Raw genomic sequence first — 14,484 nt, 5'->3', positions numbered from 1 at the left:
TGCTAGATTTACAACATGGTTCTTCATGGTTAGTTTGGAGTCAAATTTCACCCCAAGGATATCAACTTCTCCAGGTGCCAACACCCTCCCATTCATCCTTACTACTGCACCAGCATTACCATCATGGTGCCTAGAGATGATCATTTGCGTTTTCTCAGGTGCAAATGTTACTTGCCATCTATTTCCCCAAGCTGATATAGCTCTCAGCTTGTGATTGATGTAGCTTAGAGCAGCTGGCATTTCTTCTCTTGGATAAGTGAATGTCAGTGTACAGTCATCTGCATATGCATGTGATTCTGGGATGAGATGAAGAAGGTCGTTGAAGTAGATATTCCATAACAGTGGTCCCAGCACGCTTCCTTGTGGAACACTTGCCCCAATAGGATGTCTTGCTGATTCCGTTCCATTGAGAACTACACTTAGAGATCTACCATGAAGGTAATCACTGATGAGACATAGTGTAGAGCCTGCAATTCCCAGTGCTTGAAGTTTTGCTAAGAGGCCCTGGTGCCACACCCGGTCGAAAGCACCAGCAATGTCCAGTGCTACCACACAGCTGACTTTGGATTCATCCAGTGACTGGTGCCACTTAATGGAGAGGTTTAACAACAGATCAGTAGCAGAGTAACCTTTCCTGAAGCCATATTGATGATCACAAAGTAGTGAGTGGTAGTCAAAAAACTCTGTCATTTGTCTTGAGATTATTGTCTCGAGGATCTTACCAGTGATTGACAGGAGTGACACTGGTCTGTAGTTGCTGATTTCTGCTCTGCTCTTCTTTTTGTGAACAGGGACTACATTTGCCTCTTTCCACAGAGAGGGCCATTTACACTGTACTAGGCAGTGCTGAAAGATGCGAGTTAGAGGTGCTGCTAGCTGGTCTGCACATCTCAGCAATCTTGGGCTCAACTTGTCTGGGCCCACAGCCTTTTCTTGGTCAAGCGATTTAAGAAGGAAATGCACCTCCTCCTGCCTTATTGTCACCACTGACAGTTTTGACACAGTTCTTGCAGCTAGCCAAGGAGGGTCTCTTGCTGGATCAGGAACTTGAATTTTGGTAGCAAAGTGTTCAGCAAAGAGGTCTGCCTTCTCTTGACTACTAGTAGAGGTGGTCCCATCCTGTCGATTTAGAGGTGGAATGAGTTCATCAGGCAGATAACCTTGTCTGCCCTTGACAAGGGACCACCAGGTTTTGGAGCCTACCCTACCTGATGCTAGCTTTCTTTTTGTGTCCACCTCCCATTTAGCAATGGCCCACTTTTGAACGTCACCCATATGCCTACAGGCTTGCCTGTGCAAGTTCCTGTTATAGGTGGTAGGATGTCTCTTATACCTTCACCATGCTTTGTACTTAGCAGTAGCAGCCTCTCTACAACGAAAGCCAAACCAAGGCTGATCTGTAGGCTTTGTCGCATATTGCCGGTGAGGAATGTGTTCTTGTTGTAGATTAAGGATGTGTCCAGTGAAGGCTTTCACTTGGTTGTCAACATCCCCTTGGAGAAGAGCATTCCAATCGGTGGTGGCGAGCTCAGAGCAAAGGGCTGGCCAATTACCTCTTTCCCATAGCCAGGTTGTGTGTGTGGACTCCTCGCCTCGTTCTGTTGGGATCTTAAGTGTCGTAAAAACAGCCTTGTGGTCAGACGATCCAACGTAGCCAAGGGGTTGACAAGTGACTATGCCTTCTGCCAGATCACTCACTACTGGGTCAAGGGAGGAGCCAGAGATGTGAGTAGGGAAATCAACAAAGTTTCTCATGTCAAATACTGCAAGAAGGTCATCAAAGTCCCTCTGTATAAGGTGTTGGTTGAGGTCACCAACAATTATGATATGTTGACAGTTGTGTTGTAGCAGAAGGGAGTCCATACTTTCCATTAGGAAGTTGATGGGGTCTGCATGTTGCCACTGAGGTCTGTACATTGCACATGCTAGTACAGAGGTACTAGTGTTTATGCAGAGCTTGAAGAACATCATTTCAAGATGAGTAAGGGTGGCAACATCAATGTGCTGGGCATGTACATTTTTAGAGTAGCACACAGCAACACCTCCTCTTTGTCCTTGCCTGTCTCTTCTCATCCATGAGGTGTAGCCAGCAATTCTTGCAAAATTTTCTGGAGTCCTGTCATCCAAAAATGTTTCAACAACAGCTATCATGTCGGGATGTCGAGTGTTCACAAAACTATGTGTGAGCTCTCCAACATTAGTAATGAAACCTCTAATGTTGGCTGACAGGATGCTGATAGACTGGCTCCTCATGATGTGGTCAGCTTGAGGTGGTGGGTGTGTAAGGCATGTAAGGTGCCTGCCCTTGAGAGAGGTGGGGTACTGAGGCAACTGCAGGGATGTAGGTCTGTGGTCTTGTATAAGGCACAATACCACCTGCTGGACTGAGATAGGAGTAGCTGAGTGGGTGACGTGTGAGAGTGTTCACCAGTTCAGAGATCCTGCTGGTTTGTTCCAGGAACAGGTCTCTAAACAGGTGGTCCTCTCTGCCAAGTTCCTTTTTCTTCCGACACTCGTCCTCCTGATGTCCTTTCTAGTAGCAGTAATTGCACCTGGTATCTCGCAGGCAATTGTTGGCGGTGTGCCCCTTGCGGTGACAGCAAGAGTACAGCCTAGGTGCCTGGGAGGATGGACTATGATTTGTTGCACCTCCTGTGTTTTGCTGATTTGTCCTCAGATTCTGCCGCTGGGACTGTGTTAGTGGAGGGTGAGACGGCTGTAGATGTCTTCCTCCTCCACGTCCTCTTCCACGTCCTCTACCAGTTCTGACAGATGTGTCCCTGCTGTTCGTACTTTGGCGCAGCAGGTGATCAGGTGCAGTGATAGTTCCCTGATTATTAACTGCACCAATCTCTGGTGGAGAAGCTCCTGACTCAGAACTTGCCGATGAAGCACTGCTTCCAGATTCTGGAATAGTGTCGGCAGGTGTGCTGACAGGTGTAGAATCAGAGATGGTATGTGCACTGTCTAGTGGACTGGCAGTGGCTGAAGCAGAGATGTCAGGTGTAGGAGAATTAACAGATCTAAAGCTTCCTTCGTTGCTGAGAAGAGGATTTGTTCCCTCTGTGGTGGTCAGAGAAATTGTGTTAGAATGTTAGAATTGTGTCAGTCTGTGGGGCCTTAGCGATGACAGAATTCCACCAGTTATTTACCCCTGAGTTAAGCTCAGTGTAGGACTTCCAGTCTTTGTTAATAGTGTCACCATCAGCTGAGCAGCTTATGTCACTTGATGTAGGCTTGCACTGGCCTTCTACAATAGCTTGAAGGTTATCTAATGATTTGAGGAGCTCATGAAGTGCTTCCCAGCAGTGATGGATTATCTTAGCTGCGACTTTACAACACAGCCCAAGAAGGCAGTCTTGATCTTTGGACAGGAGTCCCTGAGGTAGTACTTCTGAACCTTCCTCCTGTAGCTCCAGGCTTGTATCCACATATAACACAGGATTATGGATATCCTTCAATTTTCTGAAATTTTCAACCTGGGTGCAACAAAATTCTTCTGGAATGCAATCTGTGTGGCAGTAGTTGGAACAAGTAGGCTCCTTACATCTAAGAAGTATTTTGTCCCTTGTGGTATACCTACAAACATTGCAGTAACTACTGGGACAATAGCCAGATAGCGTAGATATTCTTGCTATTTTGCGATGTGAAGTCATCCCAGAGGAGGCATTGTAGGTATGCAATGAAGTTCACAGGAGAGAGAGTGGGTGGGTGGTGGTATCGTGGGGGTGTTTATAACAGGGTGGGTAGTGAGGGCAGGCAGTGGGCCTGAAAGCTGGAAGTGTTGCCTTCTCACTGTCACTTAATAAACACTGTTTATGCTCTCCACTTTTTCACTAAAGGAAGATGTTACACAGATCACTATGCTGCATTATACCAGTCACGTTGTTATAAAGCACCAGATGCTAGTACATAGCACAAAAGACATATAATATTAAATGCTCACTGTGAAGGCAATAGTGACATCACTCCTAGGCCTGCCACTGTCCCCACACTTACACCATATCGTCCACCATACCACACTTAAATATCACTGATATTGCTTATATTCACTTCAGTGGAGGAATTGGCTTACTTGTACTAATGTGTTGTAGGTAGTACTACGTCAATGAACAGTTTTTGTCCTCACCAACCCTCGTAGTTAAGTAATATTAAGAAAGTTTGTGGAGCACACTGTGACACGTCTTCACCCTCTCTCTCTCTCTCTCTCTCTCTCTCTCTCTCTCTCTCTCTCTCTCTCTCTCTCTCTCTCTCTTTCTCTTTTTTTTTTTTTTTTTTTTTTTTTTACACAGGGTTTGACAAGGTTAAGGATCCCTAGCTTTATTGACAGCTATTTACAGGTTAAGGATTCCTAACTTTATTGGCAAGCTAAGAGCTGTTACCTACATCAGCTCTTTTGAAAGCATTTTTATTGTTATGAGACATACAAGTAGGGAACAGGATGAAGTTGGAGCCATCTGTGGGCCAGCATTTTCATTTGATCAACTGACGTTATCTCTATTTACAACATGGTTCTTCATGGTTAGTTTGGAGTCAAATTTCACCCCAAGGATATCAACTTCTTCTCCAGGTGCCAACATCCTCCCATTCATCCTTACTACCGCACCAGCATTACCATCATGGTGCCTAGAGACGATCATCATTTGCATTTTCTCAGGTGCAAATGTTACTTGCCATCTATTTCCCCAAGCTGATATAGCTCTCAGCTGGTGATTGATGTAGCTTAGAGCAGCTGGCATTTCTTCTCTTGGATAAGTGAATGTCAGTGTACAGTCGTCTGCATATGCATGTGATTCTGGGATGAGATGAAGAAGGTCGTTGAAGTAGACATTCCATAACAATGGACCCAGCAAGTTCCTTGTGGAACACTTGCCCCAATAGGATGTCTAGCTGATTCCGTTCCATTGAGAACTACACTTAGAGATCTACCATGAAGGTAGTCACTGAGGAGACATAGCGTAGAGCCTGCAATTCCCAGTGCTTGAAATTTTGCTAAGAGGCCCTGGTGCCACACCCGGTCAAAAGCGCCAGCAATGTCCAGTGCTACCACACAGCTGACTTTGGATTCATTCAGTGACTGGTGCCACTTAGTGGAGAGGTTTAACAACAGATCAGCAGCAGAGTAACCTTTCCTGAAGCCATATTGACGATCACAAAGTAGTGAGTGGTAGTCAAAAAACTCTGTCATTTGTCTTGAGATTATTGTCTCAAGGATCTTACCAGTGATTGACAGGAGTGACACTGGTCTGTAGTTGCTGATTTCTGCTCTGCTCTGCTCTGCTCTGCTCTGCTCTGCTCTGCTCTGTCTGTCTGTCTCTCTGTCTCTGTCTCTCTGTCTCTCTGTCTCTCTGTCTCTCTGTCTCTCTGTCTCTCTCTCTGTCTGTCTGTCTGTCTCTCTCTCTCTCTCTCTCTCTCTCTCTCTCTCTCTCTCTCTCTCTCTCTCTCTCTCTCTCTCTCTCTCTCTCTCTCTCACTCTCACTCTCACTCACTGGCACCCAAAGACTGACACACATGGCCGTGAGCTCATCAGTTGTATAAGACTCACCGGTATACACTTAAACATTTAGCACACTATTGAAATTTGCTGATAGAATAATTTGGTTCATGAACTTTTAATACTGGCACCCTGAATTATCTAGTGTCTACTGTACTTATAAAAGGAGAGAATGAAAATATAGGTTGTAAACTATATAGGTATTCTTATCAATTTTTCCTTGTGTTGAAACTTGTGAAGCATAAAAGACATTTTAGATAAATATTAATTTGATGTACTTTTAAGTTTTTTCATGCTTCAATAAATTTGTATCATATATTTTTTATTACAGTCATGCCTGTTAATTTAAAGTAATAAATTTGTGTACCTAGTAAAAGGAAATGTTGGTATAATAAGAGGGAATTAATTATTCACACATTATTAATAGGAATTGATGCTAGAGGCTTTAAATTTTTCAAAGTTTGTGCTAGTTACAATTTATTCAAATAGATTCTTGGGAATATTTAAGTGGATCAGCCTGTTTGTCTTACCTAACTTGCCCCAGAAAAACCAAATGATTATAAACCGAATTATGTCAGTTTCTGGTGTCAGTGAATAACTAGACAGATCCAAAATATCTGTGTTGCCTCCTATACAGTTTGTATTGTCTTAGTATTTCTTTTGTAAGGCTAAAAAAAAATATATAGAATATTTGCCAAATATTATTAAATATCTTCAAAATTATTAAAAATGTTTAATAAGAGTTTATTGATGTATTTTATTAAAAGTATTTGCCCCAATGTGAATATTTAACTAGATTTACATGTGTTTAAATGTATTTATCATTAATTTTGCTTTGCTCAATTAACACTGAAATGTGTTATTTCATTGTACTGTATGTACTTGAGGAATTCCTGATTCTCAATAAAATATTATGCATTTTTACTTTTCCACAAGTACTGTGTATTACATTTGCCATATCTTCCATGAATATCAGTAGTAGAGTACTGCAATTTTTACATGATGTGCTGTATACTGAAACTGCAAACATCAGTATCAGAACTTGGATAAAAATGGCTCTTCACGTTTAGTACTTAAATCGTATCTGCGGTAGTTGGTAGTAAAATTTACTTTTCGAAGAGGTTCGTTGCTGTGGTGAACAATGGTTCTTTAACTAAGAAATCCAAGCTTTCCTCGTTCTTTGGATCAAACCTAAATACCTCCACATATGGAATCTTCATTGTGCAATTGCTGTCTATGTCACTTAACCCTTTCAGGGTCACCAGGCCCTCTCGGAGACTTGTTCTCAGGGTCGCCAAATTTTCAAAAAAAAAAAAAAAGAAACATTTTTCTTATGAAAAGATAGAGAATCTTTTCCCAATCATAATGACACCAAAAGTATGAAATTTGATGGAAAACTTAGGGAATTATGTTCTCACGAATTTAGCGGTCTCAATGATGTTTACGCATCGGCGATTTTGCCCACTTTGAGCCCTATTTTCGGCCAATTCCAGAATACTTGTCGACAAAAATCATAACTATTTCGCTAGAACTCCATTTTTTCTATCGAATGAGTACAAGAAATCACCTATTTACCGATTTCAACTATCCAATACAGTGGTCAGAATTTAGCAATTTTGCCAATTTCACACTAATTTCAAACGGTGCCAATTTCCGAATAGGGTCCGGAATAAACGAGAAAGACATTCCTGGCACTAAAATAACATTTCCTCTGTTCATTAGTCACGTCCCCATGCCCCTCTTGGAGTTCTAGCGAAATAGTTTTGATTTTTGTCGACAAGTATACTGGAATTGGCCGAAAATAGGGCTCAAAGTGGGCAAAATCGCCGATGCGTAAACATCATCGAGACCACTAACTTCGTGAGAACATAATTCCGTAAGTTTTCCATCAAATTTCATATTTTAGTGTCATTATGATCGGAAAAAGATTCTCTATCTTTTCATAAGAAAAAATAATTTTTTTTTTTTTTTTTGAAATTTGGCCGACCCTGAGAACAAGTCTCTGAGAGGGCCTGTCGACCCTGAAAGGGTTAATTACCCCCCAATCCTCCCTTCCCTCTCCCATCCTCCCCATCCCCTCCCCCTCTTTTTCCCTTTTCCTCCCTCCTTCCAACCCTCCCCTCTCCCCATCCCGTTTGTAGTCTCTGGGTTCCTCCCCTCTGGCATTACGGTTTCCAGGTAGGGGGTAGTGTGCTGGGGTTCATCCCACTCCATGGAGTCCCTCGGGGGTGGTGTAGTTTGCTATGGAATCTGAATTGTCTGGAGGTGTCCTGCTCCTTTCCTGTATTTCCGAGAAGTGGGCATGGTGTCCTGCAGATAATGGGTGTATCTCCAGAGGCTGCCTGTTGGTTCTGGGAGGTGACAACCGAAGAAGATATGCTTTGTGGTGGGTTCCCGACCGCCCTTTCTTTTGTCCGCCAAGGTGGCTCAGTAGATATGAGGTTGCTATCCCAGGGCACTGGTTTACTGGCGTGAAGGGTAGGATATGGCACGGTTTCCACGCTGCATCTGCACTGCTCGTGGACTTGAGGCCCTCTTGGATGAGGGGATGAACTTCCAGCCCTTTCATGCCTTCTAGTGACTGTCCCTTCGCTGTTTCTCTTTTTTTTTTTCTTCTTTCTTTTTTCTTTAAAATAACAAGAAAGAAGCACCACTATCATGGAGTCTTCATTCTGTGATAACCCTCCTCCTCCTAGGCCCCTTTCTGATCCCACATCCTGTTCTGACTCGGCTTCATTATTGGACCATTCTCTAGACTCTTCCCATACCCTTATACCTTCTGCTGGTGATGCACCATCACCTGGTCCGGGTGCTGGGGCACCACCGGTTTCTGTTACTGCCTCTGCTCACATGCCTTTAACAATAAATCCAGCTTCTCCAAATATGGTGCAATGGTTTTTGGATCGCCCACCTCCCTCAGGGTCAGGCCACCCGCGGTACTACTCCAAAATGTTCTAGACAACCTTCTGACGACTGTTCTTCGATGTCTGCCCAAAAACGACCTAAGTGACACCCACTCCCTTTGCGCACCATGTTTACAAGTAAGCAGTTGACTAAATTCTTTTCCCTACAACCGATGTCTCCAGCTGATTATCTTTCTGATCATAGTATTGGTAAAGCTCTTTTACGATATGTTGGCCTAAATATATCTTTTCACACTCTTCAAAACAGCACAAGTGTTGTTACATTTCAGAATTAAGAGCAAGCTCATGCTCTCTCCCGTATAACTTCCATAGATAACATTCCAGTCACAGTTCATAAGCACGCTACTCTCAATTCTTGCAGTGGTACTGTGGTTTTACCGCGTACCATTGTACAGAGTGATTTTCTGTCTTGTGGCAGTGATATTTTAGAGCAGTTATTCCTTCAGGACCTTCCTATTCTCAAAGTGGATACAGACATCCTGCCCATTTGGGTGGAGGTACTTTTCCAGTAACATTGCCAGCTTAATCTTCAACTGCCGTGGACTCCCGTCCTCCCTTTATATTGCAGGCCATCGCCTAGAGGTCCGTAAAGTAGTCCCTACTCCCCAACAGTGTCATAATTGCTGGTGATGTGGGCATCCCGCTAAATACTGCAAAGCTGTGGTGGAGTGCCCAGGCTGATCATACCAATACATCTTGCAGTCTTCCCCCCTCTTGTCTCAATTGCAATGAATCTCATCCTTCTTTTTCACGCTGTTGTCAAGGCTATCGTAATGAACGAGAAATCCATTATTTTAATGAGAGTGAAGACCTTACTTATGCTATGGCTGTCTCCCAGCTCCACCTTCAGGGAAAACTTCCTTGTGTTCCTTATTCTCGGGTAGCCCGGAGAACTCCAACCTTGACGGTCCTCCTGCCTACCACCACCTCTGCAACCACGTCTTCCGGGGTCACCCATTTCTAATTCTTTTGCGTTTTTTTCCTCTGAAATTCCTCCCTCTGCGCCTCTTCCTACTTCTACTGCTTCATCTCGCTCGCTAATTTCTCAGTCTGCGAGATCTCGCAAGCCTACACCTTCGCTTCTATCACCAGTGAAGTTGAATCGATCTTCTACCTTGACGCCTGGTTCTGACCCCCTTTCTAGCTCTCACACAAAGGTAGAGGTTCACCCTCCCCCCTCATGTAGTCCCCTCTTCTCCTGTTCCCCCCCAGTCTTCTTCCTTAGTTACCTTCCAACCTCCTTCCTCTCCTATTACACTACAGGACTCTTCTGTCCCCACCGACACATCTCTCCAGGATCATACTCCCCGCCCCTCTTACACCTCCATAGTTTCTCCGATCTCTACTTGCTCTACCTCACTTGTCTCTGAAATCATGGTATCGGCATCTTCCTTATCCGCTGAGACGCTTGACGCTATCTCCAGCTATATTGCCTAGACGAAACCCTCGATGGACACCAACACACCTTCTACCCTTTCTTTTTCATGACCCTCACAACAATCTTTTTATTCACAGTATTCTGATTCCTCCTTGCTTACATGCTTACTGTTGCCCCCACACGTTGACTTTACTGGTCCTTATAGCCCATAGGTTTTATCACTTCTTATTGTTGATATTCCTGTTTTTGTGAGTAATGTCTTATTTACAATGTAATATTCGTGGCCTCGGGTAATCGGGGAAAGCTCCAAGTCTTACTCTACTAGTTTTCCCGGATATGTGTTGGGTTACAAGAGCCCAAAATTCATTCAGCTGTTATTCGTCCCATTTTGGGCTATGTGCTGTTACACTCTTCTGATCCATTTCCTGATAAATGATTTAATTAATGATTTAATTGTGTGCGTTGATACACCTTATCAACAAGTTTTTGTTCATTCTCTGCTGCATTATACTGCAGCTCATATTTATTTACACAGATGGTATACAGTTTGCTCTCTACGTCTTTCCAGTTCTGTGCTTTCTCTATCTCGGATATTGCATTTTTGATCTCTTCTCTACCACCGCCCATCTTGTTGTTAGGTGATTTTAACGCCCATCATCATCTGTGGGGAGGATCCCACTATGACTCGTGGCAATCAGTTGAAGACTCTTCTTGCTTCTCATCCTCTTTGTTTTAAATTCAGGTGCTCCTACCCATTATGACTCTCGCACTCAGTCTCTCTCTTGCATTGATCTTTCTGTCTGTTCCTCATCAGTTGCACTTGATTATGCTTGGTCTCTCCTCCCAGATTTACTTGACAGTGATCACTTTCCTATACTTCTTACTTCTACTACGTATTCCCGACTACCTTGTAGCCCTAGTTGGCAATTTGCACAAACGGATTAGGACTTATACTCTCATCTTACTACCTTTTGTGAGGACCCCCTTTCATCCTCTGTTGATGAATTGGTACACCAGTTTTCGTCTTTAGTTTTGATGGAGGCATCACGTTCTATTCCTAAAACTTCAGGCCAGGCATGCATTCTCAGACATGTGTGCCTTGGTGGTCTCCTGCGTGTGCCCATGCAGTGTGTTTGGAACGTGCTGCGTGGGGCCATTATCAGTATAATTGAACCTCAGAGCGTCTTTTGGATTTGAACCCTTTCAGGGTTGGTGCTGTACTAGTACGGCTTGCACGCCAGGGTTGGTGCCGTACTAGTACGCATAAATTCTAGCGCCTTCAAATCTAGCGAGAGAAAGCTGGTAGGCCTACATATGAAAGAATGGGTCTATGTGGTCAGTGTGCACAGTATAAAAAATCCTGCAGCACACAGTGCATAATGAGAAAAAAAAAACTGACCGTGTTTTTGCTTTAAAACAGCGACTTTGCAGTGTATTTTTATATGGTATTTATGGTTGTATTCTAGTTTTCCTGGCCTCATTTTATAGAATAGAAGACATATTACAGAAACTGAGATAATTTTGATTGGTTTCACAATGAAAAGTACCTTGAAATTGAGCTCAAAGTAGCAGAAATGTTCGATTTTTATCAAAGTTCAAAAGTAAACAAATCATGCCATGTGTCCAATACACATCAACTGGTGAGTCTAATATTCTTTCACAAGTGCGGTAATATTATTTACACCATTTTTACACTAATGCAGTATGCATAACAGTAAATCTTCTATTTTTTTGTGAGAATAAAAATTCAAAGTGGAAAGCAAAAGAAATGTAACAGAGGCCAAGGGACGTGACTAATGAACAGAGGAAATGTTACTTTAGTGCCAGGAATGTCTGTCTTGTTTATTTTGGAACTTATTTGGAAATTGGCATTGTTTGAAATTTGTGTGAAATTTGCAAAATTGCTAATTTCTGACCACTTTTTTTTATAGTTTAAATCGGTAAATGGGTGGTTTCTTGTACTCATTCAATAGAAAAAATGAAGTTCTAGCTAAATAGTTATGATTTTTGTTGACTGGTACATTGGAATTGTCCGAAAATAGGGCTCAAAGTGGGTGAGATTGCCGATGCATAAATATCGTCGAGACTGCTAACTTCGCGAGAGCATAATTCTGTAAGTTTAACATCGAATTTCATACTTTTGGTGTCATTATGATCAGGAAAAGATTCTCTATCATTTCATAAAAAAAAATTTTCGAAAAATTTCCGACCCATTCAGGGCCTGTCGACCCTGAATGGGTTAAGCAAGCAAGGGCAGTTGCTCACCACTTCATACGCGATGCTAAATGCACTTGTTGATAAGACTGTGTGTCTACCATTACCTCGTCTTCCACTATGTGTGCTGTTTGGAAGAAAGTACACTCCGAACCCAGCTCCCATTTTGCGGGTTGCTGGTGTTTATGTTACAGAACCTCTTGAAGGGCTTCATCTTTGTCCCTCATTTCTTACATCTAAGTCTGTCAAGGAGCAATTGCCCTTGGATTTCTCCTGTAATGGACCCTTATGGCTTAGCACTTCTTTTTGATTATAATAATAATAATAATCCTCTAATGGAATGGAGCCATATAACATACCTTTCACTCTCCTAGAGCTAGAGTCCACGCTTTCCACTTGCCAGCTGTCAGCAGCTGGACCTGATAATATTCATATCAGTATGCTACGACATCTGCAGTCTGCGGCCCTTCAGGTCCTTTTACGCCTTTTCAATCATATTTGGGCGTGAGGGGTTCTCCCTCAACAATGGAAATCTGCCATCATACTACCATTTCGCAAACCAGGCAACTCAGGGCTTGATACCTCTCACTATCGTCTCATTGCCCTGGCCAGTGTAGTCTGTAAGGTAATGGAACGATTGGTGAATAGACATCTGAAATAGCTCTTGGAGACTCTCAATAGTCTTTTCCCTCGCCAATATGGCTTTCACAAGGGCTGCTCTACTTTGGACCCCTTGCTCCACTTAGATACGTATATTCGAAATGCCTTTGCTAACAAACACTCCATCCAAGCATATGACATATGACGTAAGGCATATGACACCACTTGGAGGTATAATATTCTAGCCCAAGTCCACTCTTTAGGTCTCCATGGCAATCTATCAACCTTCCTTGCTGCTTTCTTATCTGACAGACATTTTCAGGTCTGTGTTGGTGCCTCGCTTTCCTCAGACTTTGTACAAGCCGAGAGAGTCTCACAAGGTTGTGTCCTTAGCACTACCCTTTGTCTCTTAGCTATAAATGGCCTACATTCCGTTCTTCCTTCCCATATTTGGTCGTCACTTTATGTAGATGACTCTGCTATACCTTACTCAGGCACTGACTGTTGTCTAGTAGCAGCCTCACTTCAGGATGCGATTGACCGAGTTACTCATTGGACCACTTCACATGGCTTTAAATTTTCTGGTCTACCTGGAGGTTATTCCGGGGATCAACACCCCCACGGCCCGGTCCACGACCAGGCCTCCCGGTGGATCAGGGCCTGATCAACCAGGCTGTTACTGCACGCAGTAACAGCGTACGAACCACAGCCCAGCTGTGGTTGTATTCTCACTTTATTGATCTCATTTGACAGAATGAAAGATATATAGCAGAAATAGAGATGATTTTCAATGGTTTAAGGAATAAAAGTAGCCTGGAATTGAGCTCAAATTATCGGAAATGTTCGATTTTTGCCGATGTTCAAGAGTAAACACCTCTTCAAGGGGGGCTCCTTGGCGTGGTGAAGAGGCTCTTGGTCTGAGGAATTAGACCTGTCAATCTCCTTCCTCAGACCGAACCTAATTACCCCCCTTCCCTATCCCATCCTCTCCTTTTTCCTTTCCTCCTCCTCCTCCCCACCTCTCCCTTTTGCCCTTCCTCTTTTTGGACTTTGTGATTTTTTTCCCACAGGCGCACTAGTTCCTAGGTAGGGGAAAGGGTACCAGGGTCCATCCCATTCCGTTGAGGTTCTTGGCGGTGGCGTAGTTTGCCGTGGAATCTGGATCGCCTGGGGATGTCCTGATCTCTCTCCGGTATCTCGGAGGGTGGCTTTGGGTGTCTTTCAGGCGACGGGTGTATCTCTGGAAGCCACCTTTTGGATTCCGGGGGTGGTGGCCAAAGGAGGTATGCTTTGTGGCGGATATCTGGCCGCCCTCTCTTTTGTCCACCGAGGTAGCTCGGCAGATGTGAGGTTGCTATCCTGGATTGCTGGTTTACTGGCATGAAGGGTAGGGTATGGCCCAGGTTCCATGCTGCATCTGCGCTACTTGCAGTGCTGAGGTCCTCTTGGGCGCGGAGGGAGATTTCCGGCCCTTTCATTCCTCCTGGGAAATATTCCTCCCCGCTCCCCCCTTTTTTTATTCTTTTTTTTATTTTTATTTTCTTTTCTTCTTTCTTTTTTTGTTAAAAACAAAAAGAAAAGGAGTAACCTAACCATGGAGAACCCAGTCCATGAACCTACTACCCCCGGGCCCCTTCTTGATACCGCACCCCATTCTGACCCTGCCTCATTTTTTGACCATTCTTCGGACACTCATGATGCCCCTGTACCTCTTGCTGGTGCTGTTTCCTCGCCCGCTTCAGGTACCAGGGTTTCGACTGACTCCTTCAATTTGTCTGACCTCCGCTCTCCTTTAACTATGCTTCTGGCCTCTCCCTCTACGGTATGGCAATTTTCGAATCGCCAGCCCGTTTCACGTTGGACCAACTCTGGTC

This window comes from Cherax quadricarinatus, chromosome 18 (assembly GCF_038502225.1).
Source record: "Cherax quadricarinatus isolate ZL_2023a chromosome 18, ASM3850222v1, whole genome shotgun sequence".
NCBI lineage: Eukaryota > Metazoa > Arthropoda > Malacostraca > Decapoda > Parastacidae > Cherax > Cherax quadricarinatus.
This window is presented reverse-complemented; position numbering follows the sequence as displayed.